The following is a 25,158-nucleotide window of genomic DNA, read 5'->3' on the forward strand; positions in this document are numbered from 1 at the left end:
CTTAAATTATAGTCAATTATCTATGGTAATAGGAGAACAAAAATAACATGAGTAATGAAATCCACATATAATCTCAAAGCATCATTTTAGCCAATAATTTCCAATTCTTCCTTTATAAGACCACTTAGTAAAAATTGTTACCATGTATTTGAATGGATAGATGTGTGTTTTCTTCTCTTCCTATGGTAAAGGTGCCAATAAGTCATAAACTGATCCACAAAATATGGCCACAAAGGAGGGAAGACTGATTAATCACTAGTCTAGAAATCTGTTCCTGAGAAACTCAGGAGATTTTTTTTTTTTTGCTTATCAAACCTCTGAAAACACATGACCATCATCCATAATAATATTTAAGTTAAGTAAATCTATTTTTAAATATCTGATTATTTGTTAAAAATGTAATGTGAATTCCAATTAAATGAGAAAGATTAAATATACAAATTCACCTCTTCTCTGTACCTTAACCGCAGTAAAGATAAAACAAACAAATTGTAACAACCAAACAAAAATATATTAATCCACTAGGGCCATAAGAATGATAAAAGACTTCAAGAATTTTGGAGATAAGGAATCCACATAAGCTTATTTAACATGGCAGAGGAGAGTCAGAGAACCTCTCAGGACAAGCAAGCCCACTGATCCTGAGGAAACTGAGAGATCAGCACTGAATAGAAAGCACCTTACTAGAAATAAAGTGGGAAGCCAGCTTTCCCCCATCCTGCACCCAAATATCAGCAATCATCAGGCACTTCCTCTCTGTCAACGATTGCAGAAACTACACAGAACTCAAGAAAGTACCCATGTCTTCCATATGTTGTTTGGTGGCCCACTGTAAAAAGACTGATTTGCTTACTGGTCAATACAAAGTGCAGTCTAATGGTCCACAAAACGTCCTCTAATCCTTTCCACTCTAATATGAGCTCATCAAGTGCTTCCAAAAATGGTTAGATACCTCACACATACACCAAGTTTCAGTCAGAATTATCTGCCTCATGAAGAAAGCTGTAAGCACGAAGAACAACCACCACCACCATCACTACAACTACAAAACCCTAAAATCACCAATGAAAGAACTTGGAGAAAACAAGGACAATGAAGGATATGAACAACATGCCAAAGCTATAATGAATATTCTTCACAAATAAGAAAAGAGGTTTATTCTGTTAAAAAACAACAACAACAAGCAAACAGAAAATCAACAAGTAAAAGGTGGCTCTGAATGGTACATTAGACCAGATGAATCTAACACATATATTCACAATAAGCCATCCCCAAACAGCGGAATACACATTATTTCAAGTATACCTGGAAGATTCTACAAAAGAAATCACATTTTAGGCCACAAAACAAGTCTCAACAAATTAAAAAAGACTGAAATCATAGCATGGTATCTTTTCTGGCCACAATGGTATAAAACTAGAACTCAATCACAAAAAAAAAAAAAAAATCTGGAGAGAACACAAATACATGGAGGTTAAATAACATGCTACTAAACAGTAAATGGGCTAACCAAAAAATCAAAGAGGAAATAACAAATACATAGGGACAAATTAAAAGAAAACACAATGCTACAAAATCTTTGGGATGCTGCAAAAGCTGTTTTAAGAGTAAACACTGTAGCAATACAGGCCTACCTCAAGAAGCAAGAACAATGTCAAACAAACAACTTAACCTTATACCTAAAGGAGCTAGAAGAAAAAGAATAACAAAGCCCAAAGTCAGCAGAATGAAGGAAATAATGAATATTAGAGGAGAAATAAGTGAAATAGAGACTAAAAAATAAAACCAAACAAACAATAGAAGAGATCAATGAAATCAGTAGCTGGTTCTTTCAAAAGATATGAGAGAGAGAGAGAGCTCAAAAAATAAAATCAGAAAATAAAGAGGAGAAGTAATCACTGACACCACAGAAATACAAAAGATTTTAAGAGAATTTTATGAAAAAAACGTATGCCAACAAATTGGAAACCTAGAAGAAATGAATAAATTCCTAGAGACATATAGCCTTCCAAAGTTGAATCAGGAAAGAACAGAAAATTTGAACAGACTGATTAGTAGCAATGAAATGGAGTCAGTAATTTTAAAACTCCCAAAAAACAAAAATCCAAAACCAGATGGCTTCACAGATGAATTCTACCAAACTTTTGAAGAACAGTTAATACTTACTCTTCTCCAACTATTCCAAAAAACAGAAGAGAAGGGAAAGCTTCAAAATTATATGAAGCCACCATTACCCTGATACCAAAACCAGATAAAAACATAACAAAAAGAAGAAGAAGAAGAAGAAGAAGAAGAAGAAGAAGAAGAAGAAAGGAAAGGAAAGAAAAAACTATAGGCCAGTGTCTCTGATGAATAAAATGCAAAAATTCTCAACAAAATATTACCAAACCAAATCCAATAATATGTTAAAACAATCATTTGCCATGAGATCAAGTGGGATTAATCCAGGGTTGCAAGGGTGACTCAACATTTGCAAACCCATCAACGTGATACATCTTATCAACAAGAGAAAGGACAAAAAATAATCACTTCAATAGATGCAGAAAAACATTTGAGAAAATACAAAATCCATTCATGATAAAAACCCTCAACAAAGTAGGTTTAGAGAGAACATACCTTATCATAATAAAGGTTACATATGAAAAACCCACAGCTCAATGGTGAAAACCTGAGCACTTTACCTTTAAGATAAGGAACAAAAAACAAGGCTATGCACTCTCATCACTTTTATTCAACATAGTACTGGAAGTCCTAGTCATGGCAACCAGGCAAAAACAAAGCAAAACAAAACAAAAACAAAACAAAACACAACAAAACAAAAAAAATGAAATAAAAGGCATCCAAATTGGTGACAAAGTAAAACTTAACACTATTTGCAGATGACATAATACTATATACAGAAAACCCTAAACACTACCAAAAAAACTACAAGAACTGATGAGTGAATTCAGTCAAGTCTCAAGCTAGCAAACTAATTACGAAACCTAGCGTATTTATATACTCTAATAATGAAGTAGCAAGAGGGGAAATTCAGAAAACAATCCCATTTACAGTTACACCAAAACAATAAAATGCTTAGGAATAAACTTAACCAAGAAGGTAAAAGAGCTGTATTCCAAAAACTATAAAGCACTGATGAAAGAAGTAAAGATGACACACACAAATAGAAAAATTCTCCATGCTCATGGACTGGGAGAATCAATATTGTTAAAATGTCCACTACCCAAAGCAATCTACAGATTTAATGTAATCTCTATCACAATACATTTTGTGCATTTTTCACAGAACTGGAATAAATAATCCTAAAATTTGTATGGAACCACAAATAACCCTGAATAACCAAAACAATCTTGAGAAAGAACAAATCTGTAGCTATCACAATCCCAGATTTCAAGGTATACTACAAATCTGTAGTAATCAAAACAGTATGGTACTGGCACAAAAAATAGACACATAGTTCAATAGAAGAGAACAGAGAATCCAGAAATAAAACCATGCTATTATGGTTAATGAATCTACAACAAAGGAGGCAAGAATATACAATGGTGAAAGACAGTCTCTTCAACAAATGATACTGGGGAGAACTGCAGAGCTGCAAGCAAAAGAATGTGACCGGACCCCTTTCTCATACTATACACAAAAATAAACTCAAAATGGATTAAAGACCTAAATGTTAGATTTGAAACCATAAAGTTCCTAGAAGAAAAAAGGAAGTAATCTCTTTGACATCAGCTGCAGAAACATTTTTCTAGATATGTCTCCTTTGACAAAGGAAACAAAAGCAAAATTTAACCATTGGGACTACGCCAAAACAAAAAAGCTTTTGGACACTGAAGAAAACCATCAACAAAACAAAAAGATAACCTACTGAATGGGAGTAGATACTTGCAAATGATGCATCCATTAAGGGGTTAATATCCAAAATTCATAGAGAACTTATACAAGTCAACACGGAAAATCAAATATTTCAATTAAAAAATGGGCAGAGGACATATATAGACATTTTTCCAAAGAAGATGTGCAGGTGGCCAACAGACAGATGAAAAGATGATCAACATCAATCATCACCAAGGGAATGCAAGTCAAAACAACAATGATATATCACTTCATACCTCACAGAATGGCTAAAATAAAAACACAAGAAATAGCAAGCTTTGGTGAAGACGTGGAGAAATCAGAACACTGGTGCAATGCTGGTGGGAATATATATTGGTACAGCCATTGTGGAAAATGGCATTGTGGAAAATAAATATTGACATAAATTTCATATGTATAGATATATCTTCATCTAACTACATTTAGATCAAACATGTAGATATATCTATATCTTTATCTATATCAAGAATATTTCCCGTAAGTGAAACGGCAAACGTCTTCAGATTAAAAGGGTCTGTTTAGTGTCTATTGCAATGATGACAAAATAAAACAAGTCATAAAAGGCATAACATAACACTATTTCAGAGTATCAGGGATAAAAGTAGGATCCTAAAAGCTTTTCTTTTCTTGGTGGGATCGGGGCAGGGGATACGTATTACAAAGGAACAGAAATCAGAATGCATTAAGCGCTCAACTGCAGCTTTAACAGATGACTTGAGAATGAATAGATACAAACATTAACCATAAAATTGCTGCAGTGACTATTTTGATATCAGCTAAAATAGACATTAAGGCAATAGCACTATCAAAGATAAAAAGAAATGGTACCTAATGGTAAGAAGTCCAATTCATTATGAAAACATACTAGGCATAAATGTCTATGCACCTACCAAAAAACCACAAAGTCCAAGAACCAATCCGTGACAGCATTAAAGAAGAACACTAAAATTATATAACCATAACAACTAGACAAAAATAAATCAGTAAACACATAATGGATCTAAAGAACACAGTGAAGCACATATGGTGGACCTTAAAATAACACTCATGAGATTTTAAATGATTGATATCAGAGAATGTTCTCTGAACAAAGTAGGATAAAATTAAAAATCAATAATAATAAGATAGCTAAAGAAACATGTACTGATTTACAGAGTCAACAAAATTCCAATACAACTTTAGGAGGCTTTTTGTATGTGTGAGGGGGAGGGCAGAGGAATGATATAGTAGAGAAAACAATCTAGCAATACCAAATAAATTTTAAAATACAGCTGAATTGATCATCTTATACAAGTCATTGATTTTAAGACTTAGTGTAAATCTACAAAAATCAAGGCAATGTGTTATTGGCAAATGTAGTCATAGTCCAATGGAGACAATTAGCCCAGAGTAGTCCATTGATCTCTGAAAAAGCTTCTAACATAAGACAATGAAAAAAATGACTTTTCAACAAATAATGCTAGAACAATTAGACAACGGCATAGAAAAAAAAGGTTTAATCTCGACATATCTTATACTATGTATAAAAAGTGATCATAGTCAAAGTAGATCATAGTCTTTCAAAAACTAAAATAATAAAACTCTTAGAAGAAAATATTGGAGGAGTGCCTAGGTGGCTCAGTTGGTTAATCATCTAACTCAATTTTGGCTCAGGTCATGATCTCATGGTTTCATGAGTTTGAGCCCCACGTTGGGCTCTGCACTGACAATGCAGAGACTGCTTGGGATTCTCTCCTGCTCTCTCTCTATCTCTGCCCTTCCCCTGCTCACATTCCCTCTCTCCTTCTCTTTTTTAAAATAAATAAATAAACATTAAAAAAGAAAATATTGGAAAAATATTGGAGAAAAACCTTACATTGGGTTAAGCAAAGGTTTCTTAGTATCCAATAGTACAAATGATTTAAAAAAAAGATATATAGCACTTCATCAATATTAACATGTTTGCTATTCAAAAGAAACTTAAGTGTATGAAAATGAAAGGCATTTTGGGGCGCCTGGGTGGCTCAGTCGGTTGAGCGTCCGACTTCGGCTCAGGTCATGATCTCATGGTTCGTGAGTTCGAGCCCTGAGTCCAGCTCTGTGCTGACAGCTCAGAGCCTGGAGCCTGCATCGGATTCTGTGTCTCGCTCTCTCTCTGTCCCTCCCCTGCTCATGCTCTGTGTCTCTCTGTCTCAAAAATAAGTAAAACATTAAAAAATTTTAAAAAAAATGAAAGCCATTGAATGGGAGAAAATATTCATGAAACATATATATCTACCAAAGGATTTGTATCCAGAATATATAAAGTGCTCTTACAACTGAAAAAAATAGTAAGAGAATAAGCCAGTTAAAAAAATAGAGCAAAATAGTTCAATGCATAATTCAGAGAAGAAGATATATAGATGGCAAAAACGGAAATTAAAAGATTCTCAATATCATTGGTCATCAGGGAAATGCAAATTAAATCCCACTGAAATACCATCCCATATACATTAAAATGGCTAAAATTAAGAATGACTGACAATAAGAAATTTTGCAAGAATGCAGAGCAGGGATCAGCAAACTTCTTGTTTAAAGGGACAGAAAGTAAATATTTTAAGCTTTGAAGGCCATATGGTTTCTGTTCAAATTACCTAATTCTGCTTTTGTAGCATAAAAGCATCTCATTTGTAACAAATGAGTGCGGCTGTGTTCCAATACAACTTTATTTACAAATAAAGCTGATTTGGCTCAAGAACTATGGTTTGAAGACCTTTGATGCTGAGCAACAGGAAATTTCATATAATACTCAGGTGAATGCCAAATGGTAAAAACACTTGAAAAACTGTTTATCATTTCTTAAAAAGTTAAGTATACACTTACCAAAGACCCTGATATTCCAATTCTACATGTGTATCCGAGAGAAATGAAAACACATGTTGACACAATGACTTATACAAATGCTCATAGAAAATTAAGTCACAATAGTCACAAGAAACAACTAACTATCCATCAACAAGTAAATGAATAAGCAAATGTAGTATACCCTCAATGGAATACTATTCAACAATAAAAAGAATTACTGATACGAACAAACATATAAATGTCTAAGTCATTATATAAAGTGAAAAAAATACACAAAAATACATACTTATATGATTCCATTTATATAAAATGCAAACTAATGCATGCTATGAAAAAAGTAAAAGGTGGTAAAGAATCTTTTCAGGGTGATAGAAATATTCTGTATATTTCTTCTGGTGGTGGTTTCATGGGTATACACCACTGTCAAAACTCACAGAATTGAGCCTTTAAAAAAGATGAGGTTTATAATCCCTAAATTATCCATCAATAAAGTTAGTAAGGAAAAATAAATATATAGAGAATTTTTACCCAAAGAAACTACACATCGTACAGAGTTTAATAAAGACAAGAGTCCTGCGCAGTGTTTTTGCATTTCATATATATATCAACATATATGTAGCCAGCCATAAAATGTCATTCCCTAAATAGGTCTGTTCCCTGAGGTAGAACACTATATATGCTTTTCTCTTATTACCCAATCTTTCTTGCTCAATTATTTTTACGCACTGACAAGCTTTTCTTTGTGGAAGAAGAGGATGTCACCTCTTTATTTTGTCTGTACGAGTATAAATTTCAGTTGAAGACAATGCTGATAAATAATGGAAACTGTCAACAGATAATCCTAAAATGAGTAAGAAAGAATGTCCAGCAAAAAGAATATCTTGCTCCCAAGATATTATGATATAAAAGAAAGAACTCTAAAATTAGAGTTTGGAGCTTGGGTTCCTGGTGTCTGTAACTTGTATTAGGTTTATCTTGGCCTTAGTTTCCTTATGTAAACAATGAAATGTTCTCTTAAATCCCTTCTGGCTCAGAAATTCTGTGGGCCTAAAACCATTTAGCATAAATTATCAAAGATGCAGAAGGAGAAGGAGAAGAAGGAAGAGAAGGAAGCGGAGAAAGAGGGGAGAGGGAGGGAGGAAGAACAGTATGATGAAGGAATTATTAGCCAGAAAAATAAATAAATGATTCAGTCTGAATCTGAGATAAAATTTGTACAAACATACAGACAATGAAATTTTTCAAAGAGGTAAGTAACATTTCCTTGCTACCCATGGCCATGCTAATTCCACTCTCACTAGATGCAGAGGAGGCTAAGCATGTGCTGGATTTTCTCAGGAGTATAGCCACACCTCAAAGCACTCCTTCTGACCCTGTGCACACTAACATCTGAGCCAAAGTGAGGAAGTGAGGGCTTGCTATGTATACAGATCACGATGGTTTCTTGTTATTAGAATTGAATGGGAGATCAGTTCTAGCATGATTCTTATATACCTGAACAACCTAATTTTTTCTCTTTGTTTTAAAAATGGCTAGGGAGTGGCACCTGGGTGGCTCAGTCAGTGACTCTTGCTATCAGCTTAGCTCCTGATCCCAGGGTCCTGGGATTGAACCTCACATGTGGCTTTACAATGAGTGTGGAGCTTGCTCAAGACTCTCTCTCTCTCTCTCTCTCTCTCTCTCTCTCTCTCTCTCTGCTCCTCTCCCCAGCTTGTGCACTCTCTTTCTTTCTCTCTCTAAAAAATAAAAGAATAAATGGCTAGGGAATTCTATGATAAGGAAAATATATTCTAATGCCTTAGAGACTGTTAGTGGTTAAAACAGAATGAAACATCAGTATGTTGTAAGCTAAGAGACACTACTTAGAAATCAAAATTAAACAAGTTTAATTAATAGATGGATATATAAGTCAAAACTGTCTTTCATTTGAAAAAAATGTCTATCTCTTAAATAGTGACATTTTTTAGACAACTTAAATGTTTTAAAGGGCTTCAGCTTAATTCAATTCAGCAGCAACATGCCTATATAAAAGGGTTCTTTTCTTTCTTTCAGTCACTCACTAAATAAATATTATCTATCCCTTAAACTGCTGGGAAGGGGCAGGCACACTAAGAAAAAATATTTTTAATCCTGAAAAGCTCATAATCTAGAATATAAAAATAAGACTTAAACAACAAAGCAGAACACTTTTGAAAAATAAAATAAAAATAGTTTGAAAAGTATTCAAAGGGAAAACTATACTGTACACATCAACATATAATTAAAAACTATAAAATATTGCAAAATATATGAAAACTATAAGCAAGTAAAATTAGATATTGCTAGTCCCAATATATAAATGAGACAATTAAATAAGGCAAAGCAATTTTCTCAAGGTCACAAAGTGATTCAGCTTGGAAATCCAGAACTACATGAGTCTGGAGTCTAATTTCATTCTATTGTCTGCGACACCTCCTTAAAAACATATCAAAGTTAGTCAATAGCCATAAAGAATGAATCTCAAGTAGAATAATAAATTATATATAATACTCTTGACATTTTTATCATTTTTTACTTCCTTTTCATCCACACATTTTCAATTTTCCTTTTTAGTTAATGTGGAATTTTATCTCATTTTCCCTTGTCCAAATTAGTACATCCTTTTCTTAACTACAGTTTCCTGTAATTGCCTCCTATTTTTTTTAAATACTTGAAATCTTTGTTATGAGCTTTAAATTAAATATTTCACAATACATTTGACATGCCAATAATTCTCATTAAGTGTACTTCTGTTAAATAAAGGGAGAAGGGTGCCTGAGTGGCTCAGTGGACTGAGCATCGCACTCCTAATTTACACTCAGGTCATGATCCCAGGGTCCTGAAATCGAGCCCCATGTGGCACTCCGTGCTGAGCATGGAGCCTTCTTAACTACTCTCTCCCTCTGCACCTCTCCTGCTTGCATTCTCTTTAAAAAATAATAATAATAAAATTAAAATTAAATTTAAAAAGGGAGAAACTAAGGGATAGAATGACCTTGTCACTGAAATGGACATCAATTAAAAAAAAAAAAAGGAAAAGGTATCAAGTTTTCCAATTTGGGATAGGCTGATCACATTTTTCAACAAACTAATAGTTAACAGCCACTGTTTACATTTGTATTACTCAAAGCCTACAATTATAAGTTCAATTCTTCAAATATTTCCCTTACCTGCAGTATCTGGAAGTAAATTTCATCAGATTTCAGTCCAATTTGCTACTTTGACTTTAATAAATACTCATTAGTTGAGTATTAGTACAATTAGTACATCATTGATTGTATTCAGTCATTTAAGACTCATCCATGTAGATTGTTCACGTGTTTATAAATTAATTTCAAAAAACTGGCTTGATCTTCAAGTATACATTAAAAGGCAATAACAGGGGCACCTGGGTGGCGCAGTCGGTTAAGCGTCCGACTTCAGCCAGGTCACGATCTCACGGTCCATGAGTTCAAGCCCCGCGTCAGGCTCAGGGCTGATGGCTCAGAGCCTGGAGCCTGTTTCGGAATCTGTGTCTCCCTCTCTCTCTGCCCCTCCCCCGTTCATGCTCTGTCTCTCTCTGTCCCAAAAATAAATAAACGTTGAAAAAAAAATTTTTTTTAAAATAAAAAAATAAAAGGCAATAACAACAATCACATTGATGCTGTGTCTATGTATGACTTTGGCCTTCATAAATTTGGAACAGATTTTAATTAGTATCCAAGAAATTTATCTTGTGAACTTTCCCTCCTTTATTGGTGCCCTATAAGGCAATTGTAATTGGCAAAGTAGAAGGTTCTTATTTACTGAAAAATAATGTTTGATGTTTGTGCACAGGATGCACTAATAAAAAATAGCACCCAGGAAATTAGTACTGTGGAAGGCTAAAAATTAATCTAGCCCAATAATGGATATTTTTATATATGTATAGATATGTTTATATGTATGTATATATGTATATATGTGTAGAGAATTGGGAATACAAAAGTCATATTTTGGAATCTTTACTGACCTACCAGATCTAAAGATATACAATGTGTCATTTATAAAACATTAAAAATCCATATGGACTTGATACTAACTTTATCAGCTTCAACGTACATCTCAAATCACCAAATTTTTATCTTATGTAATTAAAGGTTTGCATATGTAAGTGATGCTTCCATATAGCAATTATAATTTCCTTAAAATTCTTAAAAATCTTACTTTTCTTGATACTAATGACAAAGCAAGGAAAAAAGCATTTTTGTACATTAAGTAGAAATGATCATCTAATTAAATCCCAAGGGACCAAATAAAATTGTGAGCTCCTTAGTTTTACTGAAATAAAAATAAAATTAATAAATGAATGTTATTCTGCTCAAAAACCTATAAAGGAATTAATATATAGATTCTGGGTTTTTTTATTACCATTCCTATACAGTAGTCACAGATCTTAAAGTATATGTTTTAATTCCTTTATTATTACTTGTAATGGCAATTCCTGCCAGTAGCAATATATAAAATACAATGGGATGGTTAACCTCATGCTGCTAAATTTTCCTTGTACTTACAATGAAATGAAGCTTGAGGAACATTTATAGTTAGAGGGTTAAAAAAAAAAGTAGTATGTATACATTCATATTTCTAAGTGTATTTTATTTTAAGGGTAATATTTCAGTCTCACATCTTAGGTCAAAATTAAGATAGTGTAACACATTAAAAACTGACTCCTCCCTCTGTGCTTGGCATTCAAGCCTTTGAATGGATTCTAGTTGATAGTAACCATATGTGGTCCAGGAAATATAGAAGGGCTAGGCTAGCCAAAGGATCTTTCTGGATGGCAATCTGCCCACATGTCAACTATCTCTGTGCTGTGGCTCTTGTGGAACATGGCAAACGCAGTCTAATTCCTGCATTATAAAGATAAAAAAAATAGTAGCGACCCATATCTTGACATTTTGAAGCAGTAATGTGGCTTCCCTACAAACCTTTTTAGTTTTTGAAATGTTAGAGCAATCTCATGTATTCACATCATTTCACAGCATAAAAAATTACTTAAGTAAAAACAGAAAGTACCCTTAATTTTTAAAAATTATCCTCTAAATTATATGTCAAATAAATGTACTACTATACCTATATTTTCACTAGAACTTATTAGCATGCAATTATGTGCATATTTTAAAATCTCTTACCTCCTTCTGGAAAAATTCTTAAGTCCTGAGGTACATCTGCTCAGTCCAATTGATTATTTTAAGTACCCGGACACTTCAAGTACCCTATAAAAATAAACAAATTCATTCTTAGAATTTCAATATAATTCAAATAATTCGTAATCAATCAATAGGTGCTCCACTAAATTAAAAGTCAGTATCTTCAAAGATAGTCAGTCTTCAAACAACCTCAATACGTTGCATAGGAAAATATAACGTAGGAAGGAAAAAGGCATGATGGGAGGCAGACATTGAATTTGACAAACATTTCACTCAGGCTCCTCCAACCAAATTAAAATTTGTAAATGCTAATTGGATTTGAGGTACCTTGAAATTATTCATTATTTAGGCTCTGACTCTGATAAAGAACAACTGATATATTTTGAGAATTCGTTGAAATTCTAACACGCTGTATTGATTTATCCATAATGTTATGATGTCATTAACATTGTTCACTACTGACGATGAAAGGCTTACAGTGACAACCCAGCTAAGCAGTAATTTCATGGCACTGCTAGCAAGTAACTGGATTTTACTTTAACAAAAGCTTTTTTTCCCCCTGAATAAAGAAAACATACCATACATGAAAAGTAAATAGAAATATTAAATAACTGAATCTTTTAAAATCTGAAATAAAAACATGCTTTGAATGATTTTATGTTACTAAAACAAATTCTTTGTCAGTATTCATACACTATTTAACATTTGAATAAATTATGAAAATAATTTAGAAAACAAAATAAAGACAATTCATATCTGGGCCAGAGACTTAAAAATATCCCAACGGAGAAAAAATATACAATTTGGTGAAAACAAGACAGAATATGTAGTAGAGATTCATTGGTGAAGTACTAATGTTATTAAACAATTTGAATCTTATTTAAGTCAACAGAAACTACAGTAATACTCTGAAGTAGCATTTCTCTCATTATGTCCAATCCTGTTTTTTTTTACTGTGCCTTTTTTGAGAAATATAGAATATTTCTAGATTGCTATATTTATGAGAAACATTAGACTACATTATCCTATATGTATTCATACATGTTTTTATTGGATCCCTTACAACCTGATAAAATTAGAGAAAACTTCTAGAGTTGATTTAAGCAAAGAATTTATGCTAGGTATACAAGTAAATAAACAGATAATCTATTACCCCAAGTGTATATGCAAAAACTGAAACTCAAGTGTCAATGCCATGTTCCACATTCCTTGGATACATGTATCACATGATAGTGAAAGTATTTCAAGACAGTGATAGAGTGGAAAACAAGATCTTTGGGGGAGAGAAGTCAAGTAACTGAGAGACTAGTGTTTTTGAAGTCTACAAGCATATTGAAATTGCCATATTGTAAGACAAGAAAGGCGTTGGAAAGAGAGACAGTAAATTAAAGCTAAAATCTTAACAGAAGAGAGGAAGTGATCAGAGATTGGTAAAAGACTTCTTAAAGAGGAGTAGCAGCTAGTATCTGTTAATGTCATGACATCACAGGCAGTTTTAGGGAGGAGGGAAGAGACAGTTTTGGAAGTGACACTGAAGAGCAAGAGAACATTACTTCACCTCCAATCTCAGTGATTTAAGTGGTGTGGTAGGGAAATAGCCATCTCTTGGAGGCTGGCACGAGAAGCAGGGTCATCAAAGAAGAACCAGGTTTCATTTAGAAAGAAGATAAGGGGAAATTACATAAAAGTAGTGAAGATAAAGGGGCTTGTTGGTGAGTTCCAGAGAGCATGGTGAAAGGGTATCAGGAGACAGAGAGGAAACGTGATGAAGATTAGTGACTTGAGAACCAGGAATGCCTGGCAAGTTCTGGGTTCCTTTTAGCCACGGACATAAAATGAGAGAGCAGGCATGAGAAATCAAATCCTGATTTTTCCCGAGAGAGCATAGAGATGAGGCTGCGAGTGTCAAAAGGGGCAGGGGGATGATTGTGAGGTCTTGTCAGGAGTGTTCTGGGCTTCAGGGTAACTATTTGACACTTGAGGAGAGTGCTCTCTGACCCAGCTAAGGATGTGTGAATTCTTCTTGACTTCTGATGGACATCTTTAGACCAGCACAGGGACTTTGTCCCTTGACTCGCAACAGTGATGGCCTGTAGAGGAGGAACATACACCACGTGTGGGCTTCCTTTTGACTTACATAGGAGGCATCCTATGGCTAGTCTAGATGTCAACTTACTCTAAACATATTGACAATCTCTCATGCCCTTCTGGTGATGGCCTCATTTCTATCATGTGGTTGAATCTCCTGTATATGAAGACCTAAAGACCTACGGAGGGACAAGCAGAATACTTCAGCATTCTGATCTCCTTCTGACTTCTGCTGTTGGAAGCCTAAAGAAAGAGAAGTTTTATTCCAAATATAAGGGCTTCCATTTTTTTACATTTGAATTTTCTTTAACTTGATGTTATGAATGTTCTATTTCGTGAACAGCTTCATAGACTTTAACTGATCTAATTGTTCATAACCCACATAGATATGTAAGATTAATTCATTAAATGTTTTATTATTTACTAGATGTCAGGCACAATTTTCGGCAGCATTAACTACTAACTGATGTGCCTGGCCTCAAGACACTTAAATTTTATACAATCCATAAATCATATAATATACAAATTCATTATATAATGTAAGGCAATGGTAGGTGCTATAAAATAAGAGGATTGAAGGTGGCTGAGTATTAATTCACTTGGGAAAGTCAGGGAAGTCCTCTCTGAGTTGGTGACATTCTACCTTAAGTCTGAGGGAAGAAAGTATGTGGATATCTCAGGAAAGCATATTCGAGACCAAAGGAACAATAGACACAAAGGCTTAGGCAAGCAATACTGCACATAGATGGTTCCAGAAATAGCAATAAGGTCAGTGAGTAATAAGTAAGGAAGAAATGATAAGAGGAAGGTGGAGAAGCAAAATATAATATGGTTATAACTTTAAACAAATTTGAACTGATAAGAAAATATACTACAAACATCGATAAAATGTAGGCCATGAATATAGTTCTCTAGTTAACAATAAAACTGATCGAAACAAAATACTGCAAAAAAAAAAAATGCTGTGGATAATTGAATTAAAAAAGCTTACTTACACAATGGAAGTTTTACTACTTCATTTATCTTTAACAAAAATTGATCAAATGGAACCATCAAGTTGGAAAAACAAATTAACACTTGGAATACTGGTTAATTCAATAATTATAACTATGATTAAAATATACTTGTTGGACAGAATGAGAATATGCACCTTCTTTGATAATGTAGAGAACATTCTGGCACAGATGAGTTTTTCCATCTATCGTTGGGAACACTATATGAGCCAAGTAGCCACCTGCAGATACAAAATGTCTGATCCAACCTGACAGTTCTTTTCTCCAATTTACACCACATAATTTTCAACAGAAAAATCTGTCAAAAGAGGTTCCATTAGTGTCAGGTAAAGATTCCTAACCGGCATACTTTTAACTTGTTCTAAAATGATAGTAACAAGTGAATCTTAAATGGGAAACTCCTATTGCAAATAAAATGTAAGTATTTATCTTATCTATTTAATTTCTTTGATCCTGGTGTTCTCCTGGAAACTCTTAAGGAGTTGTGACTTTGACAAATGTGATGTCTGCCAGTTCCTACAGGGATATGCTAAGAACAAATGCAACATTCTACTTTCTGCTCTACTTGTTTTCATTAAACAATGATTTACTAGGAGTTAGCTGAATTGAAACTTACATTGGTCATTTTCTTTATAAATAACATTGCAAATTTATTGGAAAGACTTAAATTGTCATTAATATTTCTAGAAAAGTTCATTCCAAATTTAATCTCATTCTCTTTTCTTGCTCTTTCTCCGTCCTCCTCCTTTCCTCCCTTCATCTCTCCTCTTTGTCTCTCATGAAAAGATGGGTCTATGAGTTCCTTTGGGAGAAAGATTATGAATAAATGAAAAACTAATCAACTGAGGTTTAATTTCATTTACAATTCCAATTGATTTTGATTAGAATTAGTAGTTGTATTATGTTTCAAATAACGTGAAGATATGTGTTGTCCTGCATATTTAAATTGTACTAAAGTATCTAAATTTAAGTAACTCCAAACATTCTTATGTTTCATTATACAATTTTTTTATTTGTGCACTTAAAAATACTTGTTAACTATATTCAGTATGTCCAGGCAATGTTTTAGGTGCAAAATTAATTAGGTGTGCAACTAAAATATAACCTTTGGGGAGTCGGGACTTGCTTTTTATTTGCCCCTATATCACTAGTGCATAGAACGATGCGGTATAGAGCATCATTTAAATATATGTAATGAATATGAAGATATATATTTGAATGGCTGTATATATTTGAGTTAATGAATGAATATATTCTCATTTCCTTTCTTTTATGTTACTGAGAATCAGACAACTAAATTATTGATTGCAGTTCAATGTGATGAATATAATGATGGTGATAAGTACTGAATGCTTAGGATTCACAGAGGTAAGAATCCAAATCAGTCTATAGGGGTGTTTCAGGCTCCAAGTCTGGAAACAGAGGATTAAAGATGTATAGTCAAGATTGCAAGTACATACATCTGGGGCTGATATCTCATTAAGCACTACAGAAAATTGCTCAGGGATAAAATATACACTTTTCAAGGTCCTGGAAAAATATTTAAATTGTAAAAAATTAAATGGCTTCTAGAATATAAAAAAAAAGATGCAAATCAGATATTAAGGGATACTTAACTAAATGCCTGTTGAATGTAACCTCTCAACCTTATTATGCTAAGTTGAAATTTCTTATAATTAAGATTATCTTACCCTGCACTTATCCCTCAAGATGCATAATAATTATTGAAGAAAAAAGCCAGAAGATAATAATGAAAGGGCAAATTTATAAAATCCTTTCAAATTTTTTACCATAAACAAACAAAAGTGTTTACTGTGGGACAAAGGTAGATTTAATATATTTGAAACACTATGGAGTAAGCCCTCTGAAACAAAGAAATGATACCTAAAATAGGTGAGTGTCATCCAGTCTTAGACTGGTTCTGACATAGGCTGAAAATAAATGTAAATTAATTAAAATATTGCATCATATATATCCTTTAAGTAATTTCTAAACCCTAAATTGTCACTATTGCTCCAAATTCATAATAGATACATAAAACTAAAAACATCATTTTCATTTTTCAAGGAAATCACAAAGTACATACAAATAAAAAATTTAGCTTAAGACCCTTAAGGACAATTGTTGTCTTAAATAAACTTTCAGTGTCTTTCTCAAACTTAAATCATCCTGGACAAATTTCTTGGGACAGTTTTTGGTCATTAAAACATCATGAAGAGAACTCCAACAGTAAAAGTTAATTTCAAAAGGCTTGAAAAAAATTAAACTGAAAATAATTTCCCCTTTAAAAATAAACAAAGGGGCGCCTGGGTGGCGCAGTCGGTTGAGCGTCCCACTTCAGCCAGGTCACGATCTCGCGGTCTGTGAGTTTGAGCCCCCTGTCGGGCTCTGGGCTGATGGCTCAGAGCCTGGAGCCTGCTTCCGATTCTGTGTCTCCCTCTCTCTCTCTGCCCCTCCCCCGTTCATGCTCTCTCTCTCTCTGTCCCAAAAATAAATAAAAGTTGAAAAAAAAAATTAAAAAAAAATAAAATAAACAAAAACTTTATGAACTATTCGCCTCTAGCTTAAATGTTTGAAAGTACACACTAGTTACCAATGCCATCCTATATCTCATAATATATACACATTATTTACATTTATATGAAACCTATAAAATATGTGCTATTATATATTACATACACACAACACATATGCACACACATAAAAACACATACATATATACACACATACACACATCTTGGAGAATCCTTAACTGATTTGTACATACTTTGTTATGTCTTAATTAAACTTGAAGCTTAAATCACCCAAGTGATTAGTACCTTCACATATTTTGGAATCTCTATTTCCTTCTGAATATATGTGATTGCTTATTCTCAATATATAGAACCTCTTATCCTGAATATCTATGATTTGTTAGAAGACTTTGAATCTACTATTTCTTAATTATAGTTATAAACATTATTGGTACAAGCATGTTTTGAAGCTTCCTGATGTCTGTAACATTTCTTACTCTAAAGTTATCTGGAATGTAGATTTAGCAATGCTTCTTTTTGAAACACTGCAAACAAAATATCAGATTTTTTTTAACCACAGTGGCTACGTGACTCTAATGAAATCATGCACTGTTATTTATAATTGGGTTTTTTTGAGTATCACCTGTGATATACTGCTAAATCCTTATTTTTCCCCCTGAAATTCCTTTGTCCTCAATATCAAAAGAATCTAATTTTGAGAATAAAACCATAGTCATTATAAGAAGAATGAAACCATACATTACAAATCTTACTTAAGCTATTTATTATCCAAGCCTATAAAAACAAAAATATAGATCCATAGTTATTTGAGAATAAATCAAATTAATTCATTATTGTCCTTTTCTGTTGTCTCAAACATTTTTCAATAGGCTTTCTTCCCTTAAATTACCTGTCAAGAAACTGTTTTGTTTTCTTTCCTCTTAAGTTGAATGGTCTCATATTTAGTTTTACAATTATTAGGTAAAACTGTACTTGCTGAGTAGGTAGAAAGGTCTAGAAGAGTATGCTGTGTTCATAGATGAATGGTTATGATGAATGAAGAGACATAATTTTTTTTTACAAATATAACATCCATCTTTTCTTTTTTTTCAGTTTATTTATGTATTTATTTATTTTTAATATGAAATTTATTGTTAAATTGGTTTCCATACAACACCCAGTGCTCATCCCAACAAGTGCCCTCCTCAATACCCGACACCCACCCCCCTCCCTCCCACCGCCATCAACCCTCAGTTTGTTCTCAGTTTTTTTTGTATTATATGAAACTTATTGTCAAATTAATTTCCATACAACACCCAGTGCTCATCTCAAAAGATGCCCTCTTCAATACCCATCACCTACCCTCCCCTCCCTTCCACCCCCCATCAACCCTCAGTTTGTTCTCAGTTTTTAAGAGTCTCTTACGCTTTGGCTCTCTCTCCCACTCTAACCTCTTTTTTTTTTCTTTTTTTTTCCTTCCCCTCCCCCATGGGTTTCTGTTAAGTTTCTCAGGATCCACATAAAAGTGAAAACATATGGTAACTGTCTTTCTCTGTATGACTTATTTCACTTAGCATAACACTCTCCAGTTCCATCCACGTTGCTACAAAAGGCCGTGTTTCATTCTTTCTCATTGCCACATAGTATTCCATTGTGCATATAAACCACAATTTCTTTATCCATTCATCAGTTGATGGACATTTAGGCTCTTTCCATAATTTGGCTATTGTTGAAAGTGCTGCTATAAACATTGGGCTACAAGTGCCCCTATGCATCAGTACTCCTGTATCCCTTGGGTAAATTCCTAGCAGTGCTATTGCTGGGCCATAGGGTAGATCTATTTTTAATTTATTTTAATGTTTTCCAGAGTGGCTGCACCAGTTTGTATTCCCACCAACAGTGCAAGAGGGTTCCCATTTCTCCACATCCTCGCCACCATCTATAGTCTCCTGATTTGTTCATTTTGGCCACTCTGAATGGCGTGAGGTGATATCTGAGTGTGGTTTTGATTTGTATTTCCCTGATGAGGAGCAATGTTGAGCATCTTTTCATGTGCCTGTTGGCCATCTGGATGTCTTCTTTAGAGAAGTGTCTATTCAACATCCATCTTTTCTACCCTTCAAGTGTCTGTCCCATAGCTTCTATGTTCATTCTAGACCTGGTCCATGTCATATTTTTATAGTCTAATGTCTATAAAAACCCCTCAGGTCTCACTCAGGGAATATATCTAGTTTTGTAATTAGATGAAGGGGTGAAATTCTATTTAACACAGAGATTGATGTAAATCTATGGTTTAATTTCTTGGAAAAATTAGGGAAATAAAAATCATAGACATTTATTTATATACTATATATATGTATATATATAGCAAATATATATATATATATATATTATTTATATATAAACTCTGTTACAAAGCATCTATTTTTCCCCAATGACTATCTACTATTATATGAGTGAAGCAAATTTCTATATTATACTAATCTTAGTAATATCAACAAGTCAAGTATTTATAAGCAGCATCAGAATAATCAGCCCCATTGGAAAATAACAACACTTACCAAAAATGTCAAGCAACTGGCATGTTAGTATACCCATTAATTAGCAAGTGTTAGTCAAGTAACTCCAGATACTATGTACTTTGAAGCTACGTCTCTTCTAAGACAAATGTATAAGATTGCATTATTGTGAAAATATTTACATGCTTGCCCTACTCCGTCCTTCCATATCTGAAAGATTATACTTCCCACTCCTTTTACTTAAGAGTAAGCAACATAACTTGCTTTGACAAATATAGTGTCAGTAAAAGTGACATGGTCTATTTCTGAGCAGAAGCTATAGGGGCCACAACATGGTTCTGTCATCACCTTTCTTCCTGGGGACATAACTAATTCTTAAGCCTGAGTACAAAATAATGAAACAGAACTGAAACCATCACACAAATAACTATCAGTGAGTGATACAGAAAAATCTTTATTCTTCTTGTGAAGTCATTAATTACCTCAGCATAAACTAATACTATGCTATACTAATTAATATACTATTAGTTTTGTACTATTTTGTACTATTTTTGTATTATTTTGTACTATTAGTATATGCTAATAGATATACTATTGGCAGCCCATACTAATTGATACGAAATTTGGTGCTTAGAAGTAAAGAATTACAATAATAATCAATTATATATCAGACCTGGGGCCAAGCAGTAAGTAATAAGAACATTTTTATTGGAGATTGGAAAGATGGTGGCCCATGTAATGCATTGGAGAAACATTCAGTAAAACTGGAAACTTTTATAGATTGGGAAGCAAATAATGCTCTAAATTAGCTGTGGCTTCAAGTTATGGCCAATTTGTAAACAGAATCAACAGGAAGAGAGAGAATCTAGAAATTACAGGCCTTGCAGCATTGAAAGATGAAACTGTTTCTTATCTCCAATTAGTAAAAGAGAAAAATGTGGAATGCTTTAAGTTACAAAAGCTAATTACAACTCGGCTTCTTAGCAAAGAGCAATCAAGGGTATCTCTGCACTGATTAAGGGAGAAGCCAGTAAACACGTTCCTTTGGATGAAATGGCTCAGAGAAAATAGAATAAAAAAGGGTACAAGTCTTCTAGAAGCCAAATAATTTCAAGATACCTGAGTTTAGAGAAAAAAAAATCATGGGTGAGGCGACTGGTGCATGGTTGTGAATAACCTAAAATAGTATAAATAAGAAGCCTACAATGTTTTGAGAAACTTGTGCGGCCAAGGGAACTGTCAGCCTGGAATAAAAGAGAATATGAGTGTTCAAGATTTAAAGCAAACTTTAGAATTCCCAAATTTCCACTGGCAGCAAAATCAGGCTTAGAAAGCTCCTTAGCCTCTTGGGTGGGGATTTTCTACAATTCCCCCTTCAGATAATGTCAAGGAGGATGAATAATGTATAAGATCTGCCAGAGGAAAGAGCTAAGAACCATAGAGAATAATAGGCTAGGCAGTTGTTGGCAGGCATTAGAACAGGGGACCAATCAGGGAACATTCCTCATAACCAGGAAAGGATCATGCTCACTATCATTTCAGATTTGCTCTGATCTACTTGCTGACTGTATTTAACTTCTACTCCTTTCTGATTAAAAGTATGTCACTGTTCTACCATAATGTATTACAAATGTGCGTGTGTGTGTGTATGTGTGTGTGTGTGTATGTGCGTGGTTGGGTGGGGCGATAAAGTAGATAAATGATTTACTTACTTCCTAGTTCTCCAGATGAAGACCTTCATTTGGTTCTAGATTTTGAGTCTGACACTGTAATAGATGGGATTTTATATAACAGAGGGAAGTGAATATTTATGATCAGACTTTGGTAAACTGTATCATTGTTAAGATAAGTGCTATTGGGTCAGACCCTGCAGGAACATTAGACTTCCAGCACCACTGACTTTATTATATGTAGTCATGTGACTTGCTTTGGGCAGTGACATGTGACTGCAAGTAAATGTGCCACATCTGAAGAGAGGCTTCAAAATAGAGCCCTTGGTTCTTTCCTTGCTCTTTTCCTTCTTCACCGAGATTCGCAAGTTTCAGATAGGTAGGCTTCTTCATTTAAGAATGATGGAGCACAGCCTGAACTGTCCCGTGATGGACATACAACATATGAAATATATAAACTTGAGTATTATAAAGACACTGAGATGTTGAGGTCATCCGTTACCATGGCACAACTTAGTGTAGCCTCAATGATTGAACAATACAATAGAAAGTGCACAGAAGCAAAAGGTGCAGAGAAAACAGCATGTCAGAGACGATAGTCACTTTGGCTCAGATGAGTAATGCTTGCTTTAGAAAGGACTCATTTTATGCCACCTTAGTATAGCAGGAATTCCAGGGAAATGGCATGCAAGATATAATCAGAATGCCATTTTTCTGACTAAATTCTGGTTTTCTCTGAATATAAAAAGGAGAAAGGAATAGTGCCACACTAATGGAAAGTAGTTTGTTTTGTTTTAATCTCATAATAAATCTTTCAAAGCACTGTAGAATTGTGAGGAATAAATAAATACCTGAACAAATTATTATCCAGAGAAGTTCTCTGTTGTGAATAATTTTCTACTAACTGTTCTGGCTGGGAAGGATTGTCTCAGCACGCCATCCATTTCCAAATGGTAATTAACCTTACCAAAATCATTCCGCAAAAGATTCTACAGCATCGTATCAAGTTGAGATTTAAAGATATATAATGTCATTGGTAAATGTGTCAGCGCACTGCACAGGTAAAATATGCAAATGTAAACCTTTAGGCTGGAGAGAACACGAACTACTCTCCTTCAGAGAACAGCTGTTAACTTTTGAAGACCTTGGTTTCATTGATGGCATTACTGCTAGAGATGCAAGCACTGGGGAGGAAAGACTCTAAGATATGGAAAGGAATACTTTCTATTCTTCTTGGATGACTGGCACAAAAATAATAGATACAATTATCTAAAAAAACTCTGTTTTTTAAAGTATCAGCTATAGTTATGAAGTCACAAAATCATAGGATATAAACAAAAAAATAGAAATTATCTAAATTGTCTCTGTTAAAACCAGTCTTGTAGTAGTTCATTGCCTTCCTCAACAATTAGTGAGCGATTTTTAGCAAAGTTTCTCTCCATTGTATCATTAATGTGATGCAATAATACAAAATGCAGCCCCAAAACGCTGATAAAAGCAATCAACTACATATTCCTGTCGTAAATAACTAAATGTAGCAAATGTTTCAGGTTTATGGTTAAGAATTTTTCAAAAATGTTACACAAAAACTTACTGTTTTAAATTATATTCAAATAGCTTCTTCTGATACCTATACCTTGATGTGAGATATTTTGATGCTATTATTTTTCATTATAAATTTGACCAATAATCTAACTATTTAATTTAAATACATGCATTAAAATTAATATATGCATTGGCTAAAATCATAGAGATTACTTCCTCTTAGTTATTTTCGTATTACTAATTACTTTTTTTTCTTTTCATTTTTGTAAGCATGGGTCCTTTTCCTCTAACTTCAATTCCTTTTGGCTTTTCTTGTTTATGTTAAAAAGCACTCCCTGTTTTCAAACTAATCATTCATTTTACCATGTTCTCATGTTTTTCTTTCATTTCCATTTGAGAGAAATTATCTGAGATAAAATTGTTTTAGTGAGAAAGACCACTGCCTTAGGTTATATGTACCATTTTTAACTTTCAGTGTCATCGTAACCAAATTAAAACCAAAATAAGTGCTGATATGAAGGACTATTTGGAGGCAAATCAGTTAATATTTTCAAATAATAATAATTTAAAATTCTTATGCTGAGAAAATGACCTTTCACAACACACAGAACGCAGATGCACAAACTAAAAATCCACTACGTTACTAACATAACCGAAACTTCTTTGCTTTGGCATCGTAGAGAATACACCGCCACTGTATCCTATCAGTCATTACAGATAAAAGAGGTGTTCTAAGTCTGTATATTAAAAGTACACTACGTGGAAACATCGAGAAACAGAGAGAGAGCATGAGTTACCATTTCAGAGCTCCTGTGAGTCTTCTTTTCTATGACTTGCTGATAATTTTGTATGAAGCAGATTTTTAATCTTCCCCAACCACATTCTTTTACTTTCTTTGAAAACTATAATCCAATAGCAGAATTCCACCCCCTCCCCAAACTGCTAGTGGTCAAATAAAATAAGAGACAAGGAGAGCGGCGGGGTGCCCACCATCAAGCTGATTAAACTCAGCAGGATCTCTGCAGTTTGTCAAAACCCTTTTTGCTGCCTCACATTTTCTAAAAATGGAAAAGGTGAAGCTTTCACAAGTAGCAGGCTCCAAATAAACCAGTACACCCAGGACAAAGCTCATGATACCAGCAAAAAAAAAAAAAAAAAAAAAAAAAAAAAAATTGCACACACTAGGAAGTTCTACTATTAGCTCATAGCCATCATGCTAATAGGACACTTCTCCATATTAATGTAAGATTCAGCTTTTGGACTCTACAAAACTCTTTCCATCCCTCGGGCTACATTTGTCCCAAAGAAGCATTAGTTGCATGTAGCCTTGAGGGACTTTTATATAAAACTTGTGGAAATGATGTATAGATTCTTTCCTTGGAAGGAAAAAAGACAAAACAAAACTGGGTCACTGATAGTGACTGTGAAAACAGTAAACCGAAGAATGCACTTTGACTTCTTCCATTTCATTTAATTTCCTAAGTTTTACCCTGATTTTGCAGAGATTAAGTGTGCTGTGTATAGAGAATTAGATACGGGCTATATGATAGTTACCCATGATATTATGGGCTCAGTGGCATCTCTTCCTAGGTAGGTGTTAAAGGTAATAGGCTATTTTTTTTTTTTTTGGCATAGAACTTTGTCATAGCATAGTGTAACTCTTAGTTTTAATTTATATTTTAACACAATTGTTCTTTCTCTAAATATCACTATTTTTTCAGCTCAAAAATAGGAATAACGAATATAATCATTGCTTTGTAGGCATTATTCTTCATGTTTCCTGGTATATGCTCTTCCTATTCTAAAATTCACAGTACATTTCACACTCACTATACTTGACTACTCCTTGTCTCAACATATTTCATCAGTTATTATGGTTGCTGAGTTGCCAATAAATTATTTAACTGAAATAACTGTTCTCT

The 25,158-nt window shown here is 33.8% G+C and overlaps 1 protein-coding gene across 1 annotated transcript in view; it reads right to left on the reverse strand.

The window, feature by feature from the left end:
• SEMA3A (semaphorin 3A) overlaps positions 1-25,158 on the reverse strand; it is a 468,512-nt gene that overhangs the window by 304,235 nt on the left and 139,119 nt on the right. Inside the window, exon 2 of the mRNA XM_047850777.1 lies at positions 11,871-11,954. The gene's annotated coding sequence lies outside the window, so the exon portion shown is untranslated. The remainder of the gene's footprint in view (positions 1-11,870; positions 11,955-25,158) is intronic.

The sequence above is a fragment of the Prionailurus viverrinus genome, chromosome A2, assembly GCF_022837055.1.
Source record: "Prionailurus viverrinus isolate Anna chromosome A2, UM_Priviv_1.0, whole genome shotgun sequence".
NCBI classification, from domain to species: domain Eukaryota; kingdom Metazoa; phylum Chordata; class Mammalia; order Carnivora; family Felidae; genus Prionailurus; species Prionailurus viverrinus.